The 17,345-nt window shown below is 44.1% G+C and overlaps 1 non-coding gene across 1 annotated transcript; it reads right to left on the reverse strand.

Annotated features, from left to right (window-relative positions):
- Positions 1 to 220: 220 nt before the first annotated feature.
- On the reverse strand, positions 221 to 292 carry TRNAH-GUG (transfer RNA histidin (anticodon GUG)). Its single transcript has one exon. It is a non-coding gene; the product is annotated as a tRNA-His (tRNA).
- Between the last annotated feature and the right edge of the window lie 17,053 nt (positions 293 to 17,345).

The raw sequence follows: 17,345 nt of genomic DNA on the forward strand, positions 1-17,345 counted from the left end.
CCGTCAGTGCAAATAAAAAAAACCACACACAACACGCTTGAAACAGGATTAGTGCATTCATAAAGCCACCCCGCGTACGCCCTCTCTCTAAAGTTTAAAATGTTTGCAGTGGTTTCTGTTTTATGGATTTCCATCATTCTGCGTCTGGTTGCAAAATGTTAGCTGGATGCGGGACAACCCGGGGCCAGGGCTGTTCTCCTTCAAAAGCCTTCACCCCTCCTGCCGTGACTCGGATTCGAACCGAGGTTGCTGCGGCCACAACGCAGAGTACTAACCACTATACGATCACGGCGAGCTACAGGAGAGCTGGGTACTCAGCCTCCTTCAAGAGCTACTGCACTATTAAAATTTGTGGAAACACTGCCATCTATTGCCTAAATATGCACATTCTCTGAACGCTGGGAAAGGGGAGCCGTGTCTCTGTAATCTGTCATGATGTAGAGGAGTGGTAACCGAGTGCCAGAACATGCAACCAACATTGGGAAAATTGTAGAAGGTAAGACTCACTGTCCTGCTGAAAATAACAGGACTGAGAGAAGCCGGTCTGTTGGATCACGCTTTCTACTTTTAACCAATAACGGATATGGATTTCTCACCCCCAACTGCCACCCCACCAATCATGTCGCCCCAAGTGGCATACGAATCGGAGTCTCTTTTGTGGTTTCTCCACCACCAGTCTGAAAGCCATGTGCTTGGGCAGCACAGTCGTAAAAAATACGGCACCAACAAAATGGTCCGAGGACTGGGGACAATCAGAAATACTTGTTTTTTCTATTAGAGGAAGCCAGGATGACTATACTTCGACTGATCAATGTCAAACTCATTGATCCCTAAAAGCTAATTTTCCCCCTGAATATATAGGTTTTAAACCTCCAGTAATCTGAAGGAAAATAATCCTTAGCAATTTACCACACAAAGAAACTGGAGTGTTCCATGCTAAGTAAGTTTCAAGGGGAAATTTTTTATAAATTTCCTTATTATAATAATTCAAGGAGTCTGCACAAGATATTTCAAGGGCTGAAAACCTTAAAAGAAAGCACACAGAGAAACCTATTTCTAATCGCCGGATTATTAGCAGGGTGTCCCCTTGAAGCCGTCTAAACAGAGAGGACCCCGGGTGCAGTGGGGGCTAGCCGGCACAGTGTATGGGTGACAAGAACCTCATTCATCTGCTGAGTGGGTGCGAAAGTTCCTGTGATTCTGGAAGGAGGGTATTTCTGGAGAGGAAAGCTTGAGAGGCACATGGTCACTAGCCCCTCCCCTCTGATCATCTCTAGCCCCTTCCCTCTTCTTTCGAATTCTCCCAAACCCATTTTCCTTCCATGCTCCCAAGGAAGAGTACTACCCCAAGTTCCTGAGCCCCACGCATCTGTGGAGGCCCCAAGGCCAAGTGCTCTCTGGCCATGCCAGGAGCAGGTGGATGAACCTGGTAAGAGGTCACTCATGGCAAGGAGGTGGGGGGGGGGGGTGGCAAAGCAAATCTCCTGGTTGGCAAAGAGCAGTTTCCCAAAGTATCATCAGGTGTTTACCACACTTAACAATTTTTGCTATGTACCAAGTAAGTAATAAGGGAGATATTTTGAAGAAATCAATTCACAGGGTACAAACTGTAGAAGCTGATTGCCCAGATTCTAATTGTGGCTCTGTCCCTTACTAACTGAGGACCCGAGGCTGCTTATCTGACCTCTGTGTCTCAATTTTCTCCTCTGGAAAATGGAGTTAATAATAGTACCTATTTCACAGGATTGTCATGAGGATTAAATAGGTTATTACGTGCCAAAGAAACTTAAGGCTGTCAGCACTCTAGAAATCTTAGTTATATTATTATTTAAATAAAAATTGGGGGGAGGAAAATTTTTAACATTCCATGTATTCAAAATACACAGTATCACATTCCATAAATAGAGGTCATTGTGAAATAAAATGTAATGATGAAACAGTAAAATTAAAATTCTAGCCAGGTAACTCTGAGCGCTGAGCCCCAGCTCTGTTCCCTGTTAAAAAAAAAAAAAGGCGAGTCACAGAGCAGAGTTGTTGAAAACACGGTGACCTCTGGTTGACGCTTCTCCTCATCTGAACGACTGGAAGTGATTTGGAAAGGGAATAACGTTCCCGTCATAGTATAGTATTCAAGGCTATGAAGTGCCACAGTCGTCACACCCCCTTAAACTACTCCCCCTCCCCCCCCCCCCCCCCACCGTATCTGTCAGACTAGGTTATGCTATGTGACAACAACCACATCTCAGTGGCTTAAATTAGGAAGGTTTTCCCCTTGCTTGTACTCTGTTCACTGCAGGGCGGTGTTCTGTGTCTCCTCACTCTGGGACCCAGGCTAAGGGAACAACTCCTGCCCTGATCACAGCTTACTGCTTTGCAAATGGAAAGAGCGCTCTAGACCGTCTGGAACCAGCGGCTGAAAGTTCTTCTCACAGCTCATTGGCTGGAACTGGTCACACGGTCCCTTCCCCTCCGCTACAAAAGGGCTGCTCCTGTAGTTGATGATGTCAATTACCTTGTGGATAGACTCTGCGATATTTGTGCCTATTTTCTAAAAAAGTTTATTTACTTATTTTGAGAGAGAGAGCCAGTGCTGGGGAGAGGGAGCCCAGGAGGGGCATAGAGAGAGGGGGAGAGAGAATCCCAAGCAGGCCCCGTGCTGTCAGCGCAGAGCCCCACGTGGGGCTCAAACTGTGAGATCGCGACCTGAACCTGCCGCTTAGCCAACGGAGCCACTGGGGTGCCCACAAATATTCGTGCCCATTGAAGTGGGTGGGCTTTGGAACAACTACCAGGATTTTCTCCTGCCCATTCGCTGTCTTCTAGGGGATATATTTCGTCCACCAATACCTACAACCCAGTTTAAAGGGGAAGACTGATTGAATCAAAATATGGTTTCTGATGTCCTTTACTTCTTTGCAATCTACCATCTGATTTTTTTTTCTGACCTTCCTATGTCAACACCAATGTTATCACTCTGCCACGAATATATCATTCACAAATACGTGTTGGAGATTTACTATAGTCCAGTCGTTGTTCTGGATCTTTAGTATTCAGCACAGAACAAGAGAGGCACGTATCATGACTTCATGGAATGTATAGTCTAGAGAGAGACAGAGAGACAGAGAGAGAGAGATGGATGAAGAACAGATGAATAAACAGAATATATGAGTTGGCGTCACGGAAAATACATATATGCACGTATTGCTTAAAGATTCTGATGAAGTACAGAAAGGCAGAGAAGGCATGGTGCTTCTTGGGGAGAGAAAGAAAGAGAGAGATGGTGAGGGAGAGAGAGAGATAGGGACAGGGAGAGAGAAAGACAGAGAGAGACAGAGAAGAAGCAGCTTGCTTGGTCTGAATTCAATTCCTTTCCCCAACCCTTTTACCTGTCTGACCTGGGGCTGGTCCCTAGACGTCTCTGGGTCTCTATTTCCTCATCAGTAAGGTAGGAGAAACTGGACTAGATTCCTCACATTTCTGATGTGCCAGACATTTAATTTACAGACACGTTGTGAATAAATTCACAAACGAGAGACACATGTAAACATTTTGAAGGAAGAAAAAGCCAATCACAAGCGAGTCCTATGGCTAGTATAGCTGTCCTTTTTGTTTTCCCCAAGTTCATAGAAGCCGTCCTTTTTGTCACCTTCTAAATATTGTCAGCTTTGTTTCCCTGCCTATGGCAACATATTTTGGACACACAGGGATTGGTCTCTTGATTTAAGTTGGGTGTAAAGAGGAATGTCTTGCCTGTGAGGGGCATTTAGCTACAGGATTCATTTTCAAAAGAGATTGTGGACTTCTCTTTTCAGGAAGCCTTTATTTCTATAAGATTGTTGCCCACCAACATCTCATTGTTAGAAATGAGGGAGCATCAGCCTCCCTGCCTCTCCTTCTGCGACCCGGCTATGAGATTCTCCTCCTGATGGAGTCATTACTTTCCCAGATTTTTCATGGTGGATTCTAACAGGGGAGCAGGGGCTGACGAGCGGACCCCGGGAGCGGTCGAGGCCCCCACTGCCCCAGCTGAGTCCTGCCTCCAGTGTCGCCCCTCCTACCTCTTTTCCCAGACCAAGCTCTGTGTTCTCCGCCTCATCCCTCTTCTCAGCTTGCCTCCTGCCTCACTGGGGGTAGGGAAATGACAGTCAGATCCGTCACTGGGCTGGAGGCCAAGAGCGGCAATCCGCTGGGTTGGGGCTGGCCCAGTGCCCAGTTTTCAGACAAAGACAGGTTGGGAACCCCCCCTGCAAAGAAGGCTCCTCTGTCCCCTCCTCCCAGAGTCCTGTTTCCAGTTGGGGCCCAGCCAGCTCTGACCTTATAGGGACCTTAAAACCATTTATTTCTTGGGATCTTGCTAGAACCCCATCCCCATCCTAGTAAACTGTGTGTGTGTGTGTGTGTGTGTGTGTGTGTGTGTGTGTGTGAGAGAGAGAGAAAGAGACAGAGAGAGAGACAGAGAGAGAGAGAGAATCAGAGAGAAAGAGAGAGAGAGACAGAAAGAAAGAGAGGGAGAGGAAATAGGGAAGGAGGAAAAGCTGGACCAATCTAGTACATTCAGGGGAATTTGGTACATGCCAGGAATGAAGGATTGTTCATGCCTGCCCTTGGAAATATTTTGGGGGGAAAAAATAAGATAGCTGAAAACAGGGGAAGTCCAAGTAAATGGTAGCTGCCGATTTCAGATCTCAAACTCTACAGCCACATGACCTTTACCATGAAGAACGCTAAGAGCTAAATGTTCTTTGACTTCACCACTTCGTGTTTCCTGCATGTATCGGAAAAATCTTTGATTCTAAGAAATCTGAAAACACTAGAGAAAACGCATTATTTTCAGAATGCTTGTAACCGCAACATGTTTTAACAGTTTACATTTTCAAGAGTAAACTGCCTGGGGTGCTTTTTCCCCCTTGCTTATTAATGAATTCTATTTAACCAAGTCAGAAATCTTGCTGTGGGGGAAAGCTGGAATGGTGGGGGCGGGGGTGGGGGAAGGGGTGTTGGTTGTTGGTTTAATTTTAATTTTTTTTGCCTGAAGGCACCATTAGAAAACTCCAGATGCAAAGCTTTCTAATAGAATTCCTCATCTGACACAGCCCTCCAGAATACGTAGGCCTAACCTTTACGATCTGGCGGGCCAGACCCCTATTTGGAAACCTTACGAGGGGGGCTGATCCATTAATGATAATGTGCAATAACTCGGAGTCCCAGAACAGCTGAAGGCCTGGGGCGGCGGCGAATTACCGCTCTGCATCTAGGAAAGGTGGTGGCAACCGGGACCCCCTGAGGAAGGGGGGTGGAGAGCAGGATCATCGAATAGTGGAGAACCAGGGAATGCCCCATGACCACACTTTCTCTTCCCATTACATCAGGAAGCTGAGGTTTTAAGAAAGAGAAGTGTTGGCAGGTCTGAGACCAGTTAGCGTTTTGGATTTACGGCCGCGAGGGTTCTAACCAATCACTGCGGAGCTACTTTTCTGAAAGAAGTTTCTGCATAGGCTCCCGGAAGTTCGGGGACTGATAGCCTTGGACAAATGACTTAATCTCTCTGCCTAAGTTTCCCTCGTAAAAGGGGATGATGATAAGAAGAATGTCTACTTTATAGAATTGTTCTGAGGGTTAAAAGAGCAAACACTTTAAAAGAGTGCCCAGGAGGTAGTAAGTGCTTAATAAAATACTAGCACTAGTTTGGTCAAACCAGACATGGGGGAACACTTCTCTGAGCTTCTGGCCAGGATAAAGAGGTGCCAGAAGAGGAAGCATGTGCCAGGACCCAAAGGGGGTCTGAGGTTCACGACGGGACCCTGTTTATGACAGCAAGTGGCACCGGGGCTAGTAGGCCACAGCTGGATGCCAGAGGGAAGAACACCTCAGAGTCTGGACAGGTGGCTCCAAGCCCAGAGCGAGGGACATGCCTAGGACACAGGGTAAGTGTAAGTGGAGAGGCACAAACACAGCATAAGAATCAAGAAGGCCCACAGCGGAGACTATTTGCCCCGGTTGCATGTTGTCATGTTGTCCCTTCTGCCCTAAAGGGGCCAATATTGGAGCCAATTTAGTCAGGAGGTAAGTGTGGGCATGGGAGCAGAAGGGCTTTGGGATGGGAGCTGGAGGGAGCAGATGTGGTTGAGACAGATAGGAACCAGGAGTCATCCCTCCAAGCCCTTCTGTATGGAATGATCCAGGTACTTGGCTCACCAGTTGGCCCTACTCTCTATCTAGATCTTTGTCTTGCAGCGGTGACGACAAATTTGCTCTTCAAGTGACTGAACTCTTACACGTATGAGGTACCTGGCCCAAGTTGGGGTGGGGTTGGGGGAAATCCATGACCACAGATGTCTGCAAAGGAGTGGACTCTCTCTTACTTACCTGTCTACCTCCCACACCCTTAACCTTGTGCCTGACACACAGCACAGGCCGACTAGATTAAAACATTAATTTGGCCCACGTGTGGATCGCAACTCCAAAGTTTAGTCTCATTTTAGAGCTTCAGAATGAGCTGCTAAATATTTTTAGAGCTCTTTATCTTATCTTTAGGCATTTTGTTTTATTGGTGAGTTTAATTTTGCTTTTCCTGAGACACATCTCACAGGTACACTTCTGTCGAATTGCCTCGGGTCTATGTCTAGTTCTGACCTTCGTGAATGGCAGTAACCAGTTGGGACCACCATCTCTCCTGACTGAAGCGGGGCCATGAAATATACAAGCACATCACAGATCAGGAAGGGACCGCTGGTCGCCAGATCAGACCTCAACAGTATGGAAATTAATATGTGGGAATACAATTAGCATCCCCTGATAGCAATTCTTCAGTCACTTGAGAGAGAGAAAGAGAACCCAGGGAATTGAACAGCCTGATGGAACGAGCACTACATTACCTGTTCGTGTTTGGTTCTGCTTTATTCATGATGAAGTTTGTAATTTGAGGACATTTGATTTTTTTTTCTGAATGTTTTTCAATTTGCCTCAATGACTTTAAAAAGAATAATAAGTCTCCTCCTTATCTACTACATTAAGGTCTTAAGGCAAAATGTGAAATATTCAGAATGGTTTGAAAGGTGATGCATAGAACATACAACCACAGTTATTCTTACTGTATTAGCATCATTCTTTTTTTTTTTTTTTAATGTTTATTTATGTTTGAGAGAGAGAGAGAGAGAGCATGAGCAGGGCAGGGGAAGATAGACAGGGAGACACAGAATCCAAAGCAGGCTCCAGGGTCTGAGCTATCAGCAAAGAGCCCGATGTGGGGCTCGAACTCACCAGCCATGAGATCACGACCTGAGTCGAAGTGGGGCATTTAACCGACTCAGCCACCCAGGTGCCCCCATTATCATCATTCTGATAGCCACCACTAATGTAGAAGGTAGATATTAAGTTTACAAGATGGAGCCAGATTCTACCCTAGGTAACCCTAGAACCATAAAGATCTGTTGGATGAAAAACCTGCCCCCCTGACAGCTTTCCCTTAATTATCATCAATCCTTTGAGTAGGCTGAAAAAGACAGGGGGAGAAGGAGGGAGAGAGACAGAGAGAGAGAGAGAGAGAGAGAGAGAGAGAGAGAAAGAGAGAGAGAGAGAAGGAAAAACCTACCTAACTGAATGTAGGATAAACTATTCATTAGCAAGCTAAATCGTTACGACATTTAATAACCTATCATGCCTCATGGAAAACCAAGGCATTGCCAAAAGTAATTGAAGTTTGTGATTCTCCAAACTGTTATTTAAAGCAGGGTTTGGCAAGGCTCAGTGGGTCTGCACCAATTTTAATTGCATTTTTAAAATGCAGGATGGTGATTGCATTCCTTTACTTGTGACTTGTGTCGTGAAATCCCTTTATGGTGAACTTGCTTATAGTGAAACCTTATGCCGTGATTTTAAAGTTCAAAGCATGTGGGCGCCATCTATATCAAAAGTCATGCTTTACTTTCTGACCTTTTAACGGATTCATTCCCAGGTACATATAACCCCCAACTTTTTCTCTTTCTGTTTGCCTGACATCTGAGGACGTGGCTCGAATCCTCATCACTACCACAAAGAGCTTCTTAGGGGATTAAGGTGGACTTGACCTAGGGAGAGGACCTTCACCAGTGACGACTGGATGGGCCCTGGAAGCAATGTTTGCCCACGGAATAAGCAGCAGCTGCCTTGTGTCCTTTGCCCCTAGACGGCTAGAGACCATTAAATATACACAAGGTGTTCAGCATAGATCTTTTGCACAGTACATTCACTGCACAACTATAGTTGCACAGGCAACTATGATGGTATCATTACTCATCATTACTGCGGGGCTTCTCCACTCCCTTGTTACTTTGCATGGGTCATTTTGTAAAAGGGCTATTTGCTGAGCACATAGTAACGCAGCAGGCACCGTGCTAAGCGTTTCACAGGAATTCGTCCATTTAATCCTCGGGGAGAACCTTAGGTGCTACTAATTTTCCCCATTGAACCAAGGTGCGGCGTTGGTTAAGGATTTGCTCAGGACCGCACAGCCTGAGCCACCAGATCTGGGATTTGTACCTATGCGACTGACTCTGGATCCCCCCTGTTCTACCAGTGCCCTCCGCTACTCTACCGCTTAGGGTGGGCTGTGTCCCATCGGATGACATTTCCTGACTTTCTCCTCGCTGAAATTCCTGTGCCTTATCACAGAGAAACCTGGATATCTGATCGTGTTGGCTTCCTACTCTGAAAAAGGGGTCACTGATCATGCCTTCCCCAGGAGGGTGTGAGGATTCAGTAAGAATGAGCAAAACATGCCCTTGGGACGATATCAAACGATACACAACCGTGCGGTAGCTTCCCAGGACCTCTGTAATCAGGGTCCTGCAAACTAGGCAGCTTAAACACCAGGCACGGATCCCACAGCTCTGGAGGCTACAAGGTGACAGCGAGGCTGGGTCCTTCTGAGGCATGGGAGGGAGCATCTATCTGTCCCATGCCTCTCCTCTAGCTCCCCCTGCTTTGCTGGCAATCTGTGTCGTTCCTCGGCTGGTAGACGCCTCACCCAGGCTCCTACCTTGGTCTTGACTGGCATTCTCCCGCTGGGCCTGTCTGTCTCTGTGTCCGTGTAAACCTGATTATTTCTCTAAAGACTCTATTTCAAATAAGGTCACATTTCTGAGGTTACTGGGGCAGGGCGGGGGGTTGTGACCCAATAGGTCTTTTTGTGGGGGAGGGGTGGGAGGAAACACAATTCAACCCGTAACAAACCACGAGCCACTCTTTTTCTCAGTAATGACGGTCTTTATAATGTTCATCACTGCAAACGTGTTTTGTTTGTTTTTCTTTAAATCAAGTTTAGTGATGGCAATCTGCCGGGGACCACTGCGCACAATGCTTTAGCCCAGGGCCGTGCTGGTCCCTCAGCCAGTCTCATGGCAGGCGAGCTTTCCCCACTGTTTTAAACCCTACCGTCTCACAATTCCCTGCTGACACGTGGTGGTGGCTCTGTCCATCCCAGAATAAGTCACGGGACAGTCGGAGGCAGAAATTTGGCAAAGGGAGGTCAAGGCTGCACAGCCAGTTACGGCAATACTAGGACTAACTGGTTTGCCGATGCCTTTTTTTTCCCCTTGCCTGTAGTATGAATGATCACTTTCTTGCTCCTCATCAGCAATCCCGTGTCACCTGCCCGCACCCACCGTGCTCAGCTCTTACTTCCTATAGACGGGGTCCTAACCCGTGGCTCCATTTTCAGCTTCTCTCACCAAACACGATCCTGCGTCTCCAATCAGCTCCTGCAAGTCCCCTAGGTATTCCGGGCTCGCTGCCCAAGCTGAAATCGGGTGACTTTCACACCCCCCTTTCCCTTCCTTCTCTATCACCACCTCAGGTAAAGGCGTCATCATCCCTCCAATGGCCCCCCAAATTTGGGGGCCATCCTCAGTCCCCTCCTCTAGCTGCGCTTCTCCATCCTATGTGGTGTAACCCGACACACCCGTTCCAGTACATTCTACCTCCTAACGCTCTCAGCAATCCCTCTTTGCCTGACCCTGGCTTGAACACAAATGCATCCCCGATGCCAAACACAATGCCCAGCACATAGTAGGTCAGCACTTAATACTTGTTCTGTGAGTAACTGAATGGAAAATAAAAATCCCCATGCGAATCCCCATTGTCCACAAGGTCCAAACTCTTAAGCAAAACACCAAAGGTTCTTCAGTGTCTGTTCCCAAACTAGTTTTCTAGTTACGTTCTCTACATCGCTGTCCAGTCCTCCACCCCTAAGACCAGCGAAACAAAGCTATCTCTCATTTGCCAAGCATGCCTTTGATTTTCATGCTGCTCCTCAGACAAAATTGCGTATTCGGTGTGGGTTTGAGATATCAATGCAATAGCCAAATTGAGATATCAGCTAGGCAATTGGATATATGAACCTGGAACTCACCATAGAAGCTTAGTTTGGAATAAGATGTTTGGGAGATTCAGCATGTAGGTGGCATTAAAACCAAGGCAATGGCTGAACTCAACTAGCGAGAGTGTGTATATTAAGAAGCGTATTCACAAACTCAACATAGGTTGTCAAAGCAGACTCGTAGTTTCAGGTGACAGTAGGTCATTCAAGTGGCAATGTCTAGAAGGCAGTGTCTAGAAGAAATTGACAATGGATGATAGGAAGCAATAGAAATAGAGTTTTGGACACCTGGGGGCGCTCAGTTGGTTAAGCGTCCGACTTCCGCTCAGGTCATGATCTCACGGTTCGTGAGTTCGAGCCGTGCCTCGGGCTCTGTGTTGACAGCTCAGAGCCTGGAGCCTGCTTCAGATTCTGTGCCTCCCACTCTCTCTCTGCCCCTCCCCTACTTTTCCTCTCTCTCTCTTTCTTTCAAAGATAAATTAATAGTAAAAAAAAAAATAAAGTTTTTTAAGTCATAAGCAGATTGGTTATTTTTGAAGCTCTGACGAAGTAAGGTTGAATTATCCCTGAAGGTATGATCAGCCTCATACGTCATCATGATCAGATGTGGGAAAATTCAGAAAAAAGTTTAGATGCTACAGCTACCATTTACTTATGCAGACATTTGATATTTGCTCAGTTTTGTTCTTCTTGCCATCTGCTCTTTGACTTTCTAAAAATTGTGAAATATGTCAGAAGAGTATAAAAACACATGTACAGCATTAGTAATTAAAACTGAATATAAGTTCAACAAAGTTGGGGCACCTGGGTGTCTCAGTCGATTACTTAACTCACTCAGTTAAGTGTCCAACTTCGGCTCAGGTCATGATCTCACAGTCTGTGAGTTCAAGCCCCGTGTTGGGCTCTGTGCTGGCAGCTCAGAGTCTGGCCTGCTTCAGATTCTATGTCTCCCTCTCTCTCTGACCCTCCTCTACTCACGCTCTCTCTCTCTCTCTCTCTCTCTCTCTCAAAAATAAATAAACATTTTAAAAAACAAAGTCAAAAGCATACATTGCTAGAATTGTGTAAGCCCTTCTTGTCCGCTCTCTGCCTTCTCCCAAAGATACCAACACCTTCATTTTTGCAGTAACCATTCCCTTGTTCTATTTTATTGCTTTACTACCTATGTGTGCATTCTGCAACCATAGATTGATTGTGTTTGTCTTTGAACTTTACCTAAATGGAGCAATACAGTATGCGTTCCTTTGTGACTTGAATGAAGCCACTTGAATGAAGTTCCTTTGTGGCGAATGAAACTCACATACCCCTCATAGCGTTTGTGAGTTTCATTCGTGTCGCCGCATGTAGCTATAGATGGCTCATTTGTACTTTTTGTTCCTTTCGTCTGAACTATCTGATGCTGATATTTGAGACTGTAGCTGATTTTTCCATTACTTTTTATCTGGCAGGCTTGTCAAACCCTGTCATCGATTCTAATAATTAACTTATATATGTTTTTTCAGATTTTCTATACTCACACTATCATGTGCAAATATTGACGGTTTTGATACTTTTTCTTTTTTTCTGTATCTTTTCCTAGTTTTATCGTGCTGTTCAGGATCTATAGTGCAAATTTGAATAAAACAGGTGGTAGCAGATAGTCTTGTCTTTTTCCTAATCTAAAGTAAATGCTTTTAACATCTTAACCTATTATTAAATATAGTACTTACTTTAAGTTTTTATAGATACCTTTTATCAGGTTAATGGAGTAATCTTCTATTGTCCATTTGTGTAAAAATATTTTATCTGTGGTAGAATTTAGATCATAAAATGAATATTAAATTTTAGCAAATATTTTTTTTTTTTGGTATCTATTGAAGTGATCATACAATGTTTCTTTTAACCTGTCAGTGTATACCCTAATTTTCAAATATTAAACCAACCTTGCATTCCCAAAATAAACCAGAATCTATTTTCTTTTTGGGGCATAGCTGGTATGGTTTTCTAAGATTTTCCTTAGGAATTATGCTATGTTCTTGAGTGAGACTGGCCTGACATTACTTACTTTCTTACATAGCCCATTCTTATATTTATTTGCTTACATATTTACCACGTTCTGTGTTCTTCTTTCCTTCTTGCGTCTGAGATTTGGGAACATTTTCCTGATGGCCAAAGAGTGTTCTTTAGCATTGCCGTTAGAGAGCTTGCTAGTCTGAAATGTCTTGATTTAATCTTCATTTCTGAAGTACATTTTCACTGGGCATAGAATCCCAGGTCGTTCTCTTTCTCAGCAGATTGGACAGTTTCATTCCCTTCTGGCTTTCATTGCTGGGAAGGGAGGTCTCAAACCTGCGTCACTAAAGAACATGCCTTTGCTACCTGTCTCCTTCTAAGGTCTTTCCTCATTTTGGTCTTGTCTTTATTGGTTTGTTATGTTTTCTTTCTGTTTTGGTTTCACTGTAATGTGTCCAGGTACAAATCTGTTTTTAGTTATATTGCTGGGGATTAGTTGGGCTTCTGAATCTGTAGGTTGGTATATTTCATGAGTTCTGGAAAATCCTTAGCCGTGATCTCTTCAAATACTGTGGCTGCTTCCTTCACATGCTGCTGTTTTTTTTAGGACTCCCAATGGATGTATAGCACACCTTCTCATTACATGCCCCGTGTCTCTCTGTTTCCATTTGCACTTTCTATTGTTTTGTTATTCTGTGCGTCTTCCTGGATAATTTCTATATGTTTGAGTTTCTACAGTTCACTAACTTTCCTTCTGGATTTTGTTACTCTACTGTCCAACCTACCCATTTCACTTTTTTTCGCTAATATAGCACCTAATTTATAGTCTGTATCCGCCTGTGAATATTTCCACATATATTATACCTATAGTAATACAACTTGAAATTACTTAGGATAACCCACACATTTAAAAAATCATATTTGGAAAAACTAATTTAAAAGACACAATAGGGGCGCCTGGGTGGCTCAGTCGGTTGAGCGTCCGACTTCGGCTCAGGTCACAATCTTGTGGTTCGTGAGTTCGAGCCCTGCATCTGGCTCTGTGCTGACAGCTCGGAGCCTGGAGCCTGCTTCGGATTCTGTCTCTCCCTCTTCTTCGACCCCTCCCCCTCTCATGCTCTGTCTCTCAGTCTCTCTCTCAAAAATAAACATTGAAAAATATTTTTAAAAATAAAACAAATGAATAAACACTAAAAAAAAAAATTTTTTTAAAGACACAATAAAAACATCGGGGCCCACAATAGTGAAGTAAATAGACTCCCTGTCCCTTAAATAAACTTATTATTATAAAATTTTTCAGACCTGTGCAAGAGTAGAGGCAATGGAATAAAGAAAAACTCCCCATGCCCATTTCTCAGCTTCAAAGATTATTAACATTTTGACAATCTTATTTAATATTTCTCCACATATAATCATTGAACAAGTTTTTCTTAGAGCATTTAAAACTTTTTTTTAATGTTTATTTTTGAGACAGAGACAGAGCATGAACGGGGGAGGGGCAGAGAGAGAGGCAGACACAGAACCCGAAGCAGGCTCCAGGCTCTGAGCTGTCAGCACAGAGCCTGATGCAGGGCTCGAACCCACAAGCAGGGAGATCATGACCTGAGCTGAAGTCGGACGCTTAACTGACTGAGCCACCCAGGCGCCCCGATTTCTTAGAGCATTTTAAAGCACTTCCCAGGAAGCATGTAATTTCTCTGAGATGACATTTGATCTGACAGTATCTTGGCGTTAATCTCTAATTGACAAGAATATTTATTTTTTGGTGGAGAACTACCACACTATCACCACACCTAAGAAAAACAACAGTCATTCCTTATTTCATTGAGTTTTTTAAGAGTTTTATACTTCGTTTCCAGAAGTTCAACTTGGTTCTTTCAAAACCTGGTTGTCGTATTTTACAGTTTGTTTCTTGCCCATATTTCCCAGTTCGTCACTTACTATTAAACAGTTTTTTATTGTGCGTGTCTGAAACTCCCATGATCTGAAGTCTTTATGAGTCTGTATCTGTTTTGTGTATGTGGGGTTTTTGTTTGTTTCTTTTCATTCGTGCTCATGGTGCTTTATTTCCTTGTGTATTTATTAATTTTTATGGTGCTCTGCTCATTATTCTTGGAATTGTGTTTGAGAATTCTTTGGGGCTTGGAAAGTTGTGTTCTTTAGAAGGGATCTACATTTGTTTCTACCATGCACTTTGTGACATGACTAGTCTGGGGTCACTCTCAAATAAATTCTTGGCTTGAGGTTTTGCAGACCACGCAGGGAGTGTGAATTCAGGCTGTAAACTTGATATGAGCTCTAGGTCCAAGTTCTCAATAGTGACTTCTTTTCCTTTTTTCACCTTCGCTCAGCATCACAAGTTATAAGCAGTATATTTTCTTGACTGAGGGAGAGGGTAAAGAGAAGCGGAGTGTTGTTTCTAGTTCATTTTTACCCTGAGGGCATAGCTGTTTGGGATATGAGTTTTGGACTCTCCACCTTGGTAAGCCCTGGGATATGTCTCCCATTCCCTGGACCTTGTAAGTTGTGAGAACAGGAGTTCAAGTCCATCTGGTTCAACAAAGGGCCTCATTTCCTGGGCTGAAAGTTTCTTCCTTTCTTGAGAGTTCATTGATGGATTTCAGTTGATGTCTTTCATATATTTTAAGCAAGAATTTTAGTTGTCTATAGAAGGAGGGTTGATGCAGATACCTACCCTAGAAATGAAAGTTCTTTATTTGTTCTTTAAGTCATACCAATCTGGCCTTCTGACCAGTGAAGTCAGAAAATTTGACCACAAGTCAAAAAAACAATATGTGTTACTATAGTGGGATTGTGAAAGAGCCTGGTCCTTTGAAATCATCTAATATTGGAAAATATGGATCTCAGAAAAATAAATGGCAATGTACTGAAATAGATTTGTGGAAGCTGAGTTCATTGTATATACAATTAGTCTCTTGTATTATACCTTAACTATACCTTTTTTTTTTTTTTTAACATTTATTTATTTTTGAGACAGAGAGAGACAGAGCATGAACGGGAGAGGGTCAGAGAGAGGGAGACACAGAATCTGAAACAGGCTCCAGGCTCTGAGCTGTCAGCACAGAGCCCGATGCGGGGCTTGAACTCACTGACCTTGAGATCATGACCTGAGCCGAAGTCGGCCGCTTAACCGACTGAGCCACCCAGGCGCCCCACCTTAACTATATCTTAAGAGTCTGTCTTGAGGCGCCCGGCTGGTTCAGTCAGTTAGGCATCCGACTCGATTTCAGCTCAGGTTATGATCTCAAAGTTCATGGGTTTGGAGCCCAGCGTCAGGCTCCATGCTGACAGAGCAGAGCCTGCTTGGGATTCCCTCTCTCTCCTTCTCTCTGCCCCTCCCCACTCTCAAAATAAATGAACTTAAAAAAAAAAAAAAAAAGAAGAGTCTATCTTATGCCTCAACTAAACTGATTATTCCTGGAAGATTTGTTACCCGTGTAGTTTGCATATTTTTTAGCACCTACCATAACTTGCATAATTGCTACGTGAGTTAAGAAACTAAATTGTTATCACAAAAAAGAAAAAATTGTTTTATTTAAAATCTCAACTAACTTAACTGGTTATACCTGCAAAGAGACTGGGAAAGAATTGTCATTATTCTCCTAAGAGTGACACTAGCATTTCTCTGGTGCTTTCTTTTCCTTAAAAGATCTAGTGGGGATAGAGAAGGCACTGCTAACATAGATGCTTCATTGTTTATCATTGTTAATGAGTTTTGGATATGCAAACAGAATTCCAAAGCTCACTATGGGGATGAGGCTAGAAGCAACGAGAATGGTTCTGCATAAGACAATGGTAGGAATTTTTATTTTCTCTTGAGAGGGGGGCAAAGAAGCGTGAGTGAGAGAAGAAAGGTGGGTGGGGTTGGTACCTGTACAGCATGCAAAGTGGCCAAAGGACTTTTGAGGCCATAGGTACCTGATATCTAATATCCTACATTAAGGTTTTCATGTTTCTGCGACATAAAACCTCTTTTGTCTTTCCAACCTCCAGCAAAGTCAGCTACACCTGCTTCTATGACCATTTGTGTGTGTTTGGGGCGGCAGGGGGGAGGGGGGGGGATGTGCTGGGATGACGGAGCACATGTGCAAATCAAAGAAAGGGAGTTAAGGCCAGAGTAGACTAAAGGAACAGCATACACTACAAGAAGGCAGCAAAGCAAAGGAAGTTAGCGGAATGGGTCATCGAAGATGAAGCTTGCCACGAAGCTTTAAGTCCCTGAGAAAGGCGATACAATTTGAATCTAGACCTGAAAGGGCAGGATGTTTGCACATAACACCTGTGTCATTATTAATGTTTCTAGTGAAGTTGAAGGGCACTAGAAAGCTGCTCCAACAGTAGTTGGTGTCAAGGTCTAACCCGGGTCTTATACTTCCCCGGTCAAGTTTTTACCTCTCCAGCCAGGCACCGAGCTGTTGTTCTCAACCTTACATGCACATTGGGAGAGTTTAAACTTACCGCTGTCCAGGCCCCACTCCAGATATTCTGATTTGATTGGCCTGAGGTGGGACCTGGGCTTTGGGACTTTTAAAACCTCCCCATGTCATTCTACTGTCCAGGCAAGGTCCAGGACCACCGGGGTAAAGCTGAAATAATATTCTTTTTTTGTAATTTTTTATTTTATTTATTTATTTTTTTGAGAGAGAGAGAGAGTGAGCACACATGGGAGAAGGGCAGAAGAAAGACAGAGAGAGACCATCTCAAGCAGAGTCCACACTCAACGTGGATCCCAGTGCGGGGCTTGATCTCACGACCATGAGATCATGACCTGAGCCAAAATCAAGAGTCGGACGCTCAACCTCCTGAGCCACCCAGGTGGCCCTACAATAATATTCTAAGGACAGTCTGAAACATTCAAATGAGATCACAAAAAGCAATAGAGAATATGTGAGTTGCCATAAAGGAAGTGACCATAAAGGAAGCTAATTTTGCTGAAATGTGTTCTTATATCATATAATCCCCGTGCATGCTGAGGCCT

Source organism: Panthera onca, chromosome D4 (assembly GCF_046562875.1).
Source record: "Panthera onca isolate mPanOnc1 chromosome D4, mPanOnc1 haplotype 2, whole genome shotgun sequence".
Taxonomy (NCBI): domain Eukaryota; kingdom Metazoa; phylum Chordata; class Mammalia; order Carnivora; family Felidae; genus Panthera; species Panthera onca.